Source organism: Atractosteus spatula, unplaced genomic scaffold (genome assembly GCF_055471065.1).
Source record: "Atractosteus spatula isolate fAtrSpa1 unplaced genomic scaffold, fAtrSpa1.hap1 Scaffold_61, whole genome shotgun sequence".
In the NCBI taxonomy this organism is placed as follows: Eukaryota; Metazoa; Chordata; class Actinopteri; order Semionotiformes; family Lepisosteidae; genus Atractosteus; species Atractosteus spatula.
Window position 1 is genome coordinate 153,147 of NW_028296892.1, and position 14,075 is coordinate 167,221.

General features: G+C 39.2%; 1 non-coding gene across 1 annotated transcript; it reads left to right on the forward strand.

Moving 5' to 3' along the window:
• The first annotated feature begins 1,946 nt into the window (after positions 1 to 1,946).
• trnar-ucg (transfer RNA arginine (anticodon UCG)) lies at positions 1,947 to 2,019 on the forward strand. Its single transcript has one exon. It is a non-coding gene; the product is annotated as a tRNA-Arg (tRNA).
• Positions 2,020 to 14,075: the final 12,056 nt, after the last annotated feature.

Genomic DNA, 14,075 nt, shown 5'->3' on the forward strand with positions numbered 1-14,075 from the left:
GAGAAGAGAGATACAAGCGCTATACCCCCACAGCAGCCGCCGATTCCGATAACCTTAACTAAAGCAGGAAGATCAGTTTCTGCTCGAGACAGTCGTTTTCTGAACTGTAAATCTCCAACACGGGCTGGAAACGCTGTGTGTCCGGACTCAGTGGTTATATAAGAAAAGACTCAGCGAGCTGCAGGCGCGGCTCATTGCTCTGCGCTCCCCGTGCTGAATGCGCGTGTCCTCCCTCATTCATTACCTTCATACACTCCTCTCAAACCACAGCAAACTCCCGGAATATTTCGGTGAACACATACTTTATTTCCGAGATCACAGGCAGAAACAATAAACACGATGAAAACAGGAAGGTATTATGATCGTAGGGGGAAATGCACACAAATAAATTTCCTAATATCCAATAAAATCTAGTCACGTTCTGATGCTATTCTGATTTATCTGAATAGTTTTGGCAGAGTTGTTACAGCAAAGAGACACATAAACTTTTTTTTATTTCATTCGAGCTGTAGTTTTGATTCAATTTGGAAAAACTGCACTCACCAGAAGCTGAAATGGGTCGTGTTTACATAATGCATAATGTAATAGCAACGTTTGGAGTTTAATCTTGCTACGAGTCCTTTCCTGTTATAGGAGGCGTTTTAGGACTTTTTTAGCTCAGATAAAGCTATCAATTCATCTTACATTTCTACTACATCAGTATTAGCAACGTTATCTTTACCTAGCACTAAATGTAGCTTTAAATAAGAGTACATTTTAAAACATATGTAAAAATAAATGCTATTCCATATATTGTAACTTTGTGGTATTTAGAATGTTTATCTGAGGATGCAAGGGAAAGTATTATACCTTGCGAAACATCCAAGACAAAGGTAAAAGAGGCTCATATTTTAATAAAATTTTCGATCAAAAGAAAACCACAATCTGTATTATATCATCGTCAATATCCCAAGACGTTCAGTTGAAAGATTTGAAGAAACTCTCCAAGAAGCAACTGCAGTAGCAGAGTTTTGTTTTGAACCGATGTTTGCAGCTCAAAAGTCCTCGTAAGAAGCAAAGACAGGGATGTTTTGAGTGTCACCATGATCCTCTTCTCAATCCAAAAGAAAGGTTTTATATGGTACTGATCCCACTAGAAAAAGAGTCAATTTCCACCTGCACTGATGTCCCTCCAAACGTTTTGTAAGACCTCTGGAAGATTATACAGTAGAATCCTGGTCCATTTCTTCTACTAAACGAGACTGTTAGTGAGTATTTTGATGTCGAACTGCGATTTATATAAACAGGAACTCTACACTACATTGGGCTACGCGTATGACAAAACGTGTGCGTTTGGAGTCGACCTTTCGATAGCTCAGTTGCTAGAGCGTAAAACTGTTTAAAAAAGCAGCGGACGATTGTTATGTAGCTGTTTTGAATCCGGCTCGAAGGATGGTGTTTTCTTGTTCCTTAATTAAAAAGTGAAAATAGCGAATTTGTCTTTCACTTTGACGTTCACCGAAAGCTCAGTAAACAGAGAAGCAGAATTCTCTTCACATCTAATTGTCTTGCTTTGGCCTTTAAAATGCGCTCTGTTGACTGTTCACATTTCCTAACACAATTAACCTGCGGAAAAAGTTCACTATCAGGAGTTTAGTTCAGTGGTAGTGCGCTCGTACTATATGAAGCTTCGTTTTCATTCGCCGGCGTCTCCACTCTGGATTCTCTTTAAACGCGATATCTTTCCTTCCTCGTGTGACTTCCTTCGTGTGTGAATTTCAGGGAGACACATAAACCCTTTGTCTGTTTTCAAGAGACATTTTTATAAAACCAGACAAAATGAAAGACGTAGTAATTAGACACACGTAAAAAACACGTGAATCTAATTGAGAAAATGCGGATCTGGACAATGTATTACTAGTAGCGGCTCTGAGCTCACTGTAGTGCAGTTGAGTAAGATGATAGTGGGGCCAGTGGCGCAATGGATAACGCGTCTGACTTCGGATCAAAAGATTGCAGGTTCGATTCCTGTCTGGCTCGTGAAGGTTTTACACCCGCTACTCAACACTCTTCCTAGTGTGTGCGGTCCTACACAACCTTACTATAGACTGGGTGAGTCTCCTGTTCCATCTCCAGTTCTTTCCGCACATAACGTCTGTTTCATCACCGTTATTGTAGGACCACAGCCACAGATATGAGAAGACATACTGTTCCGAACAACTGTCTTAAATAATCACGTTGAAAAAGTTGAAAATAAGTTTTTTTTTTCTTAAACATAACCTTACATTTGCCTGTAAAGTTCAAACTATTTTCTGTAGCCACAAATCCCCAATATTTCTGCCGTCTCCTGAGAAACACAAGTATAGAGTTAAAACACAATAAATAATGCCACAAATCTATTCAGTTAACACCCAGATGTGACAGAGGTGACTTGCACCCCCTTTAAATATGTATTTCCTAAATTTCAGTTCTCTTCCCTCCCCAAGATACCTGCAAATTCACTATCGCATATTAAAGGCTGTACATGCATTACCTGTAATACAGCTACTAATAAAAATATACATTCAAGTTAATTATTAATAAATAATACTATTATTCATAAAGACGTATTCATAAGATTCATCGTGAATAGTTGCGGTGTCTGGAAAGCAACTGTAGTTAAATATAGAAAAAAGAGTTGTAGTTATTGAGGCAATTTCAGGTAGAATGTAAGAACTAAAGTTAACTAGTCCCACAGTAATGCGGGGGGTCCTATCAATAGAAAAAAAAAATTGTAACACGAAAACACAACAACCACAAAACGAGAAGTCTTCAGGGAACCTAGGTAAATCCCTGTAGAGGACTAACAACTATAAAAACAAACAAACAAATGAAACAACTTCAAAAAATAAAGAAAAAGAACATTAAAAACATATCTGGGAAACAACAAAAACACAGAATCTAACTGCGAGAGCTTTTTCAAGTTTTCGGTACTCCATCGTGCTCCTCTCACCTAAGTAGATATCACTCAGGTCAGTTGGAGGTCCACAGCTGATGGTAACTTAAGTAAGTAGCTGTGTCAGCATGCATGGGCTGCAAAGGAATGAGGAAAGGTTTATTCCATGCTGAAATGAGAAGAAAACATAATGTTTTGGCTGTGGAGCCTTCTTTGGAATAAACCTTTACTTGTTTATTTAGACCAAATCTCCAGCAAATACCTAAAAGCACCTAAGCTCGTCAGTTGCTTTCGGTAGCTTAAGACACAGGCTACACTGCTTCAGGTGAGGTTCGAACTCAAACCCTCGGCATGACTCTGCTGTAGAAGTACCGCACGCTGACCGATTGCACAACTGGAGCTGTGTAACTCCTTCTCCTCATACAGACTTGAGCTGCAGAAACACAGGGCGAAAACTGGGTTTCGGTTGCAGATCCATCTCCACTTGGGGGAAAGGGACAGTAAAATAGCAAGGAAAATACAAGAGAAGAAACTGAAAGAATTGTGCTCACTGCAAACTAGGAAGGAAAGAGGTGGCTGGATACATAAAACAGCTCGGCGGATAATTTGTAACAACATTCTTTGGTGAATGGATTTCTCTTCAAGTTCCGCCGTGCAGTTTGAACGTTTGTTCTCCCAGATCAGTTGGTTATATGAGATCAGCTGATATAAATTAGGACTAATCAGAATCAATACAATTGATGTCTGGCAAAGGCAAATAACCTTTCTACATGATCTGGAATGTGACTGGTTAAATTTCAGCATAGTTACAACTTCCTTTATAAAGGGTGTGCACACTTATACAACCAAGGCATGGAAAGATTTTTTTTTAATTATTGTTCAAAGAAATGTTCCATTTTTTTCTTAAATGTTGTTGATTAAAAGATCTTATTAAATGTGAAAAAATCGGACTGTGAAAAGGTCAAAATGTTAGTGAAAAAATCAGTCATGTGAGGAAAGATGGATTGTGGGAGACCCTTGACTCTCCATGTCATGCTGTATTTCTCTCTCATTCTACTGGGAATGATGGTGCTGTCGCTTCTGGATAAAGTCTGTCAGTGGTCATTCCAGATGGGTCAGGTATGACTGCGCTTTGGCACAAGAAGAGACATGTGACTTGCGAGGACCCTGAGAGTGTCTTTTTTTCTAGAGCTTGGATAGCTCAGTTGGTAGAGCATCAGACTTTTAATCTGAGGGTCCAGGATTCAAGTCGTGCTTTTCTTAAATCTATTGTGAATGTCATTATAAATCGTCTTTTATCTTTCACTTTTCTAGCTGTACTGTGGTTATTTTAAATGTTCATCACTTGTATTTTCTCTAGTGTTTCCTTTCACAAACCGAAATTGTTCAAGGTGATCTTGTCACTCTACTCCACGTAGATAATCTAAATGAAATCACAGTAGAGTACAGGACACGCAGTGAGGAGGTCACGCAGTGAGTACTCTTGAATGCAACAAGAGGAAAGGCACACTGCACATCTGCGGAGCATCACGTCCGAGTTTACAGTGACATCAGAGATTGGAAACGATGTAGCTTTTTTATTAAAGGTTCAAGGAAACCTGAATATGTTTGCTAAGGTATTTCAGAATCACAGTCAAATCGAGTAAGATTGCTGCACAGATCTGCAGTCTGCAATTAGAATACTATTTGTGCGTTGTATAAAATACGCCGTTGTAGAATACTATTCGTGCGTTGTATAAAAAACTTTTTTAAAACAGGAGAGATACGTTTCGGAATGCGTCTTCCTGTAAAAATAAAATCACTTCAAGGGCACTATAAGCACCGTCTGAAGCCTGCTTCACAAAGGAACTATTTTCAAAGGACCAAAGAAGAAAATAGTTCACCAAGTAAGAGGAAGCATCTCAGAAAAAGGAGGTGGGGTTGCTTCTACATACTGTAACACCGTAAGGTCAGACTACAAATGCCACTGTACAGAGTAACTTGCCAAGTGGTCTAAGGAGCTGGATTAAAGCTCCAGCCCCTTCGAGCGCATGAGTTGGAATCCCACTGCTGCCAAATATCTCCTTGTTAAGAATCACAGTTTTGTTGTTGTTGCCCCCATGTAATTGAATCAGTTTCAATAGAATTAATTTGAAAAGTAATAATCATATTTGTTCTGTTCCTCTTCTCATTGCAATTTGTACCGAAATATTTATTTCATTTTATTTTAAAAACGTGTTAGCCTTGATTGGAAGGAGGTGGCATTGCAGGCAAGGTAGCCAAATGTTAAGGCTTTTGTCTTGTAAACAGAAAGTCGGAGTTTCAAACCCTGTCCGTGCTTGTTTCACTTATCATGACGTTCCTTTATCTAAGTCTTTAAATGTCTTGCACTGTACGAATCTCTATAATAATAAGAAAATAACTTCATAATCCTTCTGTTGTCCTACCATAATCTGCACTGCTTTTGAATCGACAATGTTTGTCTCTCTTCACACCCAATTTATAAATGATCGTCTCAGTGTAAAAAGGAACGTGTGTTTGGTACAGCCCCCACTCCATGGTGTGATCACAAACAGATCAGGTGAGCTGTTAGTATAGGTTAGAAGTATCATTCGATGCCCTGAAAAACTGACTTAGGGACGCACAGACTGTGTTTTTTGAACAAGTACACAATAAAATATTTATTGGAACAAATCATTGCCTGCCTTCAAGACTGTCATGCTATGGCAGTTGTCCTAAAGCTTCAGAAAGTTGGACACAATGGGTGCATTCAGCACAGTGCTTTCTAGTACTCTTCAGGATGGCTGAGTCTTGTCTTTCCATGTTGCTTATGTGCCCTGGTCTCTAAGTGGAGGTGGGGGTTCAAATATCACTCCCAATAGCTAGGGTTTTTTTCCCTGTCTTGCACTGTTCCAGTCTACTTGTACTCACTGACAATCACAATAGGAGGAAAATGTAGAAACTGCTTAGCAAGAACATAAAGGACAGGAAAATGCTTCCCAAACACATAAATGTCTTTAGCAGAAAGGAAAATTAGATAGGCTTCGATTTCTGCATTTATATAATCCAATATATAAGCAAACAGCACAAGGGGACTCTTCAGTCTACTCCTGTCCTACAGTAACACTGATTCAAACCAAGGTTGTTGCAGCTTCAAAGCAAAGCTCTTACCATTCTTACCAGCAAGATTTGTTTTTTCAAGGAAGGAAACACTAATGTAAAATATACTGTAAATAGACAGGAAGTATTATTAAGTTAAAATTATAATAATAATTGTTAAAATAATCATTTTGTTCTCTCTTGCAGTAACTGATTATAATATTTGTTTGTGGTTTGGTGATTATTGAAAGCAGAACAATTGTCAGTAACGTTTGAAACATACAGGCATGTGTCTCCTGCAGTTACTGAAGATTTTTCAATGTATTTCTCTGTGTCCGCGTGCCTGGTGCATCTTTATTGGACAAAGTCTTTCTCCACTAAAAGAAGGAAAGAAAAATTTGATTATTGTTAGTTCATCAGTTGTTTTGATCAAATTATTATAATGCAGTGCCAGGTACAATTAAGGTATATTATGTACATGAACATCATGTCTGAGACAGTGATGCCAGCTGACTATCGCTGGAGGACAGTTCATCATGAGTGTGTAAGTAAGCATAATGAAGGAGAAGAGATCGGCCTCTGTGATGGAGTGTCCAGTGACACTAACTATCTGTCCTACTGTTCTCTCCTAATGTAGTGGGTGAATGTAAGGTTTCTTTCTTGTAAAATATAATCGAGTGCATTTTTGCTGCTGAAAATGAATCTTGTGCATTTCAATTCTGTGTTCATCTTCCGATATTGTCACCTAATTCTGTATGTCATTTCATCAGACTGCTACATTTGTAGGAGCTCAATTGCATTAGATTGCATAGTGATAGTATTTCTTGCTTTTTAAATACTTCAGTCAAAAATGTTGAGAAAGTGCTCCTGTTTTCACCATTCTAAGAACTGTGATGCAACAGAAATATTTACTCTCATAAAAGAAGTTGAGTTCTGTTACAGTCTTGAGTGACACAAACCTTCTCTTTTACTGCACTACACTTCTCCAGAGGCCAGTTCAGCACACAAGGATCCTCAGGCAAACAAATGCTATGATCGCTTGATAAAAGCCATTTCTCATCCTTTCTTTTAGTGTCAGTGCTACTATTGTATGCAAAGGAGGCAACTTGAAACTGAAAGATGTAATCGCCTTACAGAGAGTCTTCATGAAGTCGTGCGTCGGGTAGCGTTCCACTGTCAATTGACTGGGCTTGTGAAGAAACCAATCTCATTCAACGACCATACAAATTGCACACCTTAAGACACATGAAGATAAATGTGTGTGCTGATTGACACAAAAAATGTCACTTCACATTATCCGCAAAGCTGTTTTACTTGTCCAACCTCCTCTTCCTACTTTGCAGTAAGCACAATTCTTTCAGTTTCTTCTCTTGTATTTTCCTTGCTATTTTACTGTCCCTTTCCCCCATGTGGAGATGGATTCACATCCGAAACCTAGTTTCACTCTGCGTTTGTGCCACTTTTACAATCTGTGTAGGAGCTTTTCTAGGGAAGTCCAGTGGTACAATCAGTCAGTGTGTGGTACTTGCACAGCTGTGCACAGTGGAGTCATGGTGAGGTGGTGAGTTCAAGCCTTCACTGGAGCCATTAAACCTTTTGAATGTTTTCCATCCATAAAAAGTTCATTTGCCCTAGCAGTTTCACTGTGACTTTGCAGGTAAAATATTAATAAGGAGAATAATGTTTCGTATGTGATAAAAATAACCACACCAGAAAATATTGAAGAGAAATTGCTTGTTGCACTATTCGCAGCAGGCACTCAGACACAAAAACTTTCCTGTCACTAAAGTAAATTCATGAAGAAGAGGAGTGACATCATTGCAAAGGCGATATTTTCTGATGGCTGTTTCGGTTAACAATTATTCGTGTTAGAATTACTACTGTCATTACTACTAATAGTGATAAAAACAGAGGACTCACAGCTCTCTGGGTGTTGGTCTGGACTCTAGAAAGTGTTTCTATTTGTAAGTGGCTCTGGACCTCAACACCTGTTGATGGGCCACTTTTGTCAGACACACCAGTGGAGCCCAAGCCCACCTACACACACATTCACACACACTGACAGATATACACCCACACACTCACACACATGTATTCTCACAGACACTACACACACTCACAGACACAACACAAATTTATACATTCAATCAGACACTCACGCACTCACAGATATACACTCACACACATTCACAGACACACACATAGACACCGTATACATACATAGACACGGCATACACTCTTAGGTACAAATACACTATAACTAACACTAGTGCAGATACTGCTAATATTGCAACAGTAACACTATCACCAAAACATACACTATTCTATCATTGTTACTAACACTGACACAAACTACTTATAATAACACTAATGCTATCATTAAAACTAACACTACTACTACTATAACACTATAATTATAATTAATATTAACATGAATATGAACACTAAAACTAAAACTATCGGTAGCGCTATCATCATTAATACTCACATGAACACTAGCATTAAAACTAACAGTTGTACTCTCATTAATATTAACATGAATACACTAGTATTAGTATTAGTTGCTACCCATGACGTCACATCGCTCTTTGTGACGAAGGCGAGACACCTAGACGCGCACAGTGACGTGACGCCTGTCGCCGTGTTTACCATACTTATGATTTATAAACACTGGAAAAAATGCATTTAAACTGTTACTTACATACATGTGTCAACTTGGAATATAATTTTCTAGCTCTAGGATAGAGTTACCTAAATAATAATATGAATAATCATTGTTTAATTTTGGATTGAACATTATTAACACTAAACGCAGTATGGTAATTGATCGATACAGTCTTTATTGACTGTTTACTAGATATTTAAAACAGGGTCAAGAATGGGAAATGAATCAGTACTCACCAATCGGTGAAGTTAATCGTTTATCCTACGGTTCTTCAGAGATCAATAACTCTCCTCCGTGCACTCAGCGCGCCTCCCGCGGTCTCCCTCTCTGATCCCGGCGCTTTTGCTGGTGTCTGTGACATCACAGCGCTCTTTCTAACAGAGCAGAGCGCGTCTCCGCGGGAGGAGACTCCTGTCCGGAGCCCGGGGGGCTTTTCTTACAGATAAAACATCTCCCAAAAAAAAATACATACTGGGCTGTGAAGAGAAGCGAATCATAACAGTTGGAGAAGGAGAGCGGCAAACCAAGAAATGCAATTAATTAAACAGGGAAAAAAAATTTGTTTACTTCGCAGATTAATGTGTTACAAAGCGTACCCGTGTGGAGCAGTAGAGAACGAGCACGAGTCCCTGAAATAAGAGCTTTTAACAGTTTTACACGAATCTTCAGAGTATAGAAGCCAGGAGGATCAGACTCCTGATCCTAGAGGATAAAATGTGTATCCTGGTTTTATTTCCACCCAGTTCTCAGTTCCATAGGTAGTCTGATGATTTAAATGAACTGTATAACTGTTACAAGACTTCATCTAATTGTAAATTCATAAGACTGTCTGTGAGACACTTGTGAGAGCAGCTGAATCCCAGGGCTGGTGTGGATCACACACAGACAGGTCTTCTGTGTGATCTGAGTCCCACTGCTCAGAGCTACAGACTGGTCAACTGGTCACTATAGTAGTCACAACCATCGGACCATCAGCTACTAATAATCAATATGATGATCAGAGTGTCAATACTGGTGTTTATAAAATAAATACTAAAATCATTCCACACTCACTTGCATTATAAAACACTTAGAAACATGTTTGGGGGCTGACATACAGTAAAGAAAGTAATACAGAAGGGCTGGAGGTCCTGGAAAGGGTTAATAGAAGCTTCTTGCTTCTGACCTGGAACAGAGCCAACAGCTGCCAGATCAGTGACCCCTGAGCCCAGTTCACAGAGTGGAGAATTGGGAGCTCTTCTGTGTTTCTGAGAGGCTGGGAGGAAGGAGAAAAGGGGGAGATGTGACCTGAGTTCAGGCTGTTCTGTCTGATATTATTCATGTAGCAGCACTGATTGTCTGAATGTCTTCTGGATCTGGACTGTCAGGACAAAGAACAGTATGGAGTTGAGCTTAGATAGATAGATAATACTTTATTAAACCCCGTAGGGAAATTGATGTGTTACAGCAGTCCAGCCCAAGACAAGCAAAATAGACATCAGAATAGTTATAAAACAAAAGACAACAAAATAAATAAGTACATAGGTGTGTGCAAAATGTGATGATCATAGTCACTGTAAAAACAATAAAATATGTGCAAAATGTGCATAGGTTTATACAGACTGATTGTCCAAAAAGTACAATGGAGTAAACATGCTGTCCATAGAGGAGCAAATGAAGGGCTAACAGTCCTAGCCTAGGGCAGCGTTATACACCCTGACCGCCGCCGGGAGGAAAGACCTGCGGAAACGTTCCCTTGAACACCGTAGCTGGAGCAGCCTGTTGCTAAAAGTGCTCCGCTGCCCAGTATAAGTCCCATGAAGCGGATGAGAGGTGTTGTTCATGATGGCTGTGAGCTTGGTCAGCATTCTCCTCTCAGCCACCACCTCCAGGGGGTCAAGGCTCATCCCCAACACAGTGCCAGCCTTCTTGATAAGTTTATTGAGCCTATTTGCATCTTTTGTCATGATGCTGCTGCCCCAGCACACAACAGCGTAGAAAATGGCTGCCGCCACCACTGATTCATAAAAAATGTGTAGCAGTGTTCCACACACACTAAAGGACCTGAGTCTCCTAAGAAAATAGAGTTGGCTCTGACCTTTCTTGTACAGGGCGTCAGTGTTACCAGACCACTCCAGCTTATCATCCAGGTGTACCCCTAAGTACTTGTAGGAATGTACGCCCTCTATGTCCTCACCCTGGATGGAAACAGGGTTCAGCGGAGACTTATTCCTTTGAAAGTTGAAGATCATTTCTTTGGTCTTGCTGGTGTTAAGCTGGAGATGGTTAAGATGACACCACTCCAAAAAATTGGTAATCAAATTTTGCTTCTGTCTGAGTGTGAGTCTGAGCTGTGAATCTGACTGAGAAGAGAATAATGATTTGTTATTCTGCCTCTGAGGATTTTTCTTCTTTGCCAAGTGGTGTTACATCCCCTTCAGATACTCTGCACAGACTGCCAGAGAGAGATGGACAGATACGAGCACACGCAGCGAGAGAGATATACTTCTTCATTAACTTTGAAGCAAGTGTTCATTTCTTTTCTGGAACAAGTTGTTTCTGAATTTCAAGAAAGTCATACAACTTCTGAAAGATAAAATACAAATCTTGCTTATCCGGACAGAAGAAATATTGCAAAAAAAAACAACAAATGCCAGTGATTTTTTCTCCTTTTAAAGAAAAGTGGAGAAAAACAACAGCAGTTCATCTCCGTCGGCTTGATTTAGCTTAATACAAGTATTCACTTCTTTTTTTCTGAAAATTACAGCCTGCGAAAGATTAAATACAGTTCTTGGTTATTCTTCGTCAGTGCAGAAGAAATACTGCGGGCTGGCAGGAAAATGCCAGTATTTTATTTCCTTTAACTACAAACATGTGAATGGTGAAAAGCAACGGGGGTGTCCCTCTGTGCAGCTGTTAAACAAAGAGCTGGTGATTCGAGCCCACTCAGGGATGCGCTTCTGATTGTTCTGATGTAAACATAATCTCCGTTAACAATTAATGGGATTTCTTCGCAACACGTTCCCTCTTGAACTTTGCAGGAAATGTGTGTGTTTTACTCGTGTGGAACTACAAGAAGTAAAAAATTAAGTACCTAAGTCAATGTCCAAGAAAACCATTTTCACGTGAGGAATTGTAGCTTTAACTGGCTGTCGGGAGAATTCATTTATACTACGCAAAAATATTTTAAAACTAGATCACAGATTTGGTGGAGAATTTAACAATCCTTGACAATCTGGGTTATGTACTCAGTATGCTTCCGCTGCGCCACTCTGCTGATTCAACACGACTGCTCTTTCTTTGCTTTCTAAAAGTGCGCCCGAGATGAAATGTCTCAACGGTAAACGCGGACGTCACTTTGAGCACTTGGTCTTTTGTAGTACAAATCATCACACGCTGCTCTACATGGGCGTGTCTTCAAGATCGTTGTGAACCAAAGCTTCCGCTTTCCGAGGCTACTGATTCTTTCGTCGTTAATTCCCAAATCTTCAATGAGAATCAGTGAAACGAAAACCAAACACATGCACACACTCGCGTCCTAGCGTGAAAGAAAAATGATGGAAGCATTTGAGAAATAGCAAGTGATTGCTACCTCCACACAGTTTATAAGGCTGAAAATGATGCAGGAAGGACAGCAAAGTTCTAAAAGCATCGGTTGAAAAGCATCTACATAAGATGACAATTTCTCATAAGTAAAATCTTCAGCTTTAAAAGATTGTCATCCATATTTTTTTGTTTTACTCTTTTTCACATAAAACGCTTTCGATAAATAAACTGTTTTGTAATGAAGGCTGCATTAGAATATGCGTATCTAGCTTTGTTCAATTAAATCGGGACATGTGCCAGTCTCAAATTGATCACTCTTTGCAGGAACACTACGGAAACCTGCAGATGTTCGTTGGGAGAAGTGACTCCTGCAAAAAGTGTAAATCGTTGAGAAAAGGACTCCTCTCGCGAATATATTTCCAATTTCTAAAGAGCCGATTTTCTCGATTTTCGCCATTTTTTATTTTTTTCCGGTTCAGATATTGATCACGTTCGAAAGATGATTTTCAAAATGGACGTGTTACCTGCAAAGTCACCGTGAAACTGTTAATGGCGAAAAGATTCATAATATTTATTTTCTTAGAATACCAATGTAATTTTTTAGCATTCTTTCAAACAATTTCTTTATAGCTAAAATAACAAATTCATTCCATTCCATCTTATATGTGTTTAATATAGTCTAAAATATTTTCATTTGTATGAAATCAAACTGAAACGTTGCCACTCTGTGGTCAACATAAGATACATATTTCCCCAGATTCTCCTCATTTGTATCTTCCTAGACACAATTCCCCAGACACACACAATTATACAGCCACACATACAATTGATGACGACTTGCCTTCATATGTGTCAAGACTGTACTAAATGTGTTACACTTTTTTGCATATAAGTAATGATATTAAAATATTTTTAGTCTGAATAATGGACAGTTTATTTACAAACCTTTTTTTTCTTGGTTTCCTACAACCTATTGAGATATAGTGTGAGACAGATAGCTGTATCTACGGAAGAGTAAGCTTTTCATTTTAGAGGATGAAATAGTTTGACGTAGTTAGGAGTAATTAAAGGAATTAAAATATAGAATCTAACCACATTCACAAGAAGTAAGAAGTAGAAGAAGAAAATGGCAGTTTGTTGAAATTAATTTACTAGGTGAAACACATACTGTAAGTAATTACTAAAATACTGTTTTCTTGTTCCCAGGAAAACTCCTCTGTGATGAGCTGCAGTCTGAATATGATGATGTGGAGAACAATGAGAATGATCCCATCTCAGGTGAGGGCTGTGGAAGCCAGGGGAGCTCACAGTGGGCGTGGGAGGTTCAGCAGGTCTTCAGATAGTTCACAGGGAACCATTCCAAAGTCAACTAGACCCAGGACCAGACCTTAACTGTGGTTCAGCTGCAGGGGGTCTTCAGGGTTTAATCCCAGCACATTGAGAAAGAGGGTTTCTTACAGTGGGTCTGACTCAGTCTCTGGAGTCCCATCTGGAATCCCTGCTGAGAAACAATACATTTCTGAATAAACATCTATTATTCTATTAGTGTTTCCTATTCATATATTCTGTTTTCTATAGAGTTTATAACAGAAGTTTGGAAGAAAGATTTTATCCTAATCTCACTTGCTGTTCTTCTAAATTTAAATGTACCTATTGGGATGTTTTCACAATTAAACAATTACACAAATACAGCAGGGAATACCTGAGCATTTGAAAACCCTGGTAGGCATGTGTAACAGTACTTATACTCATCCGAAATAGGGGATTAAACACAACAAATGTGTCATCATGGATAAAGTCAGAGAGCTCTCTGAAGAGTGCATATGAGGTTATTCACCAATCTCCCCTCAGAAGTGCCAGATGCTAACAGTCTATTATAGGAGGTGTTCCGTA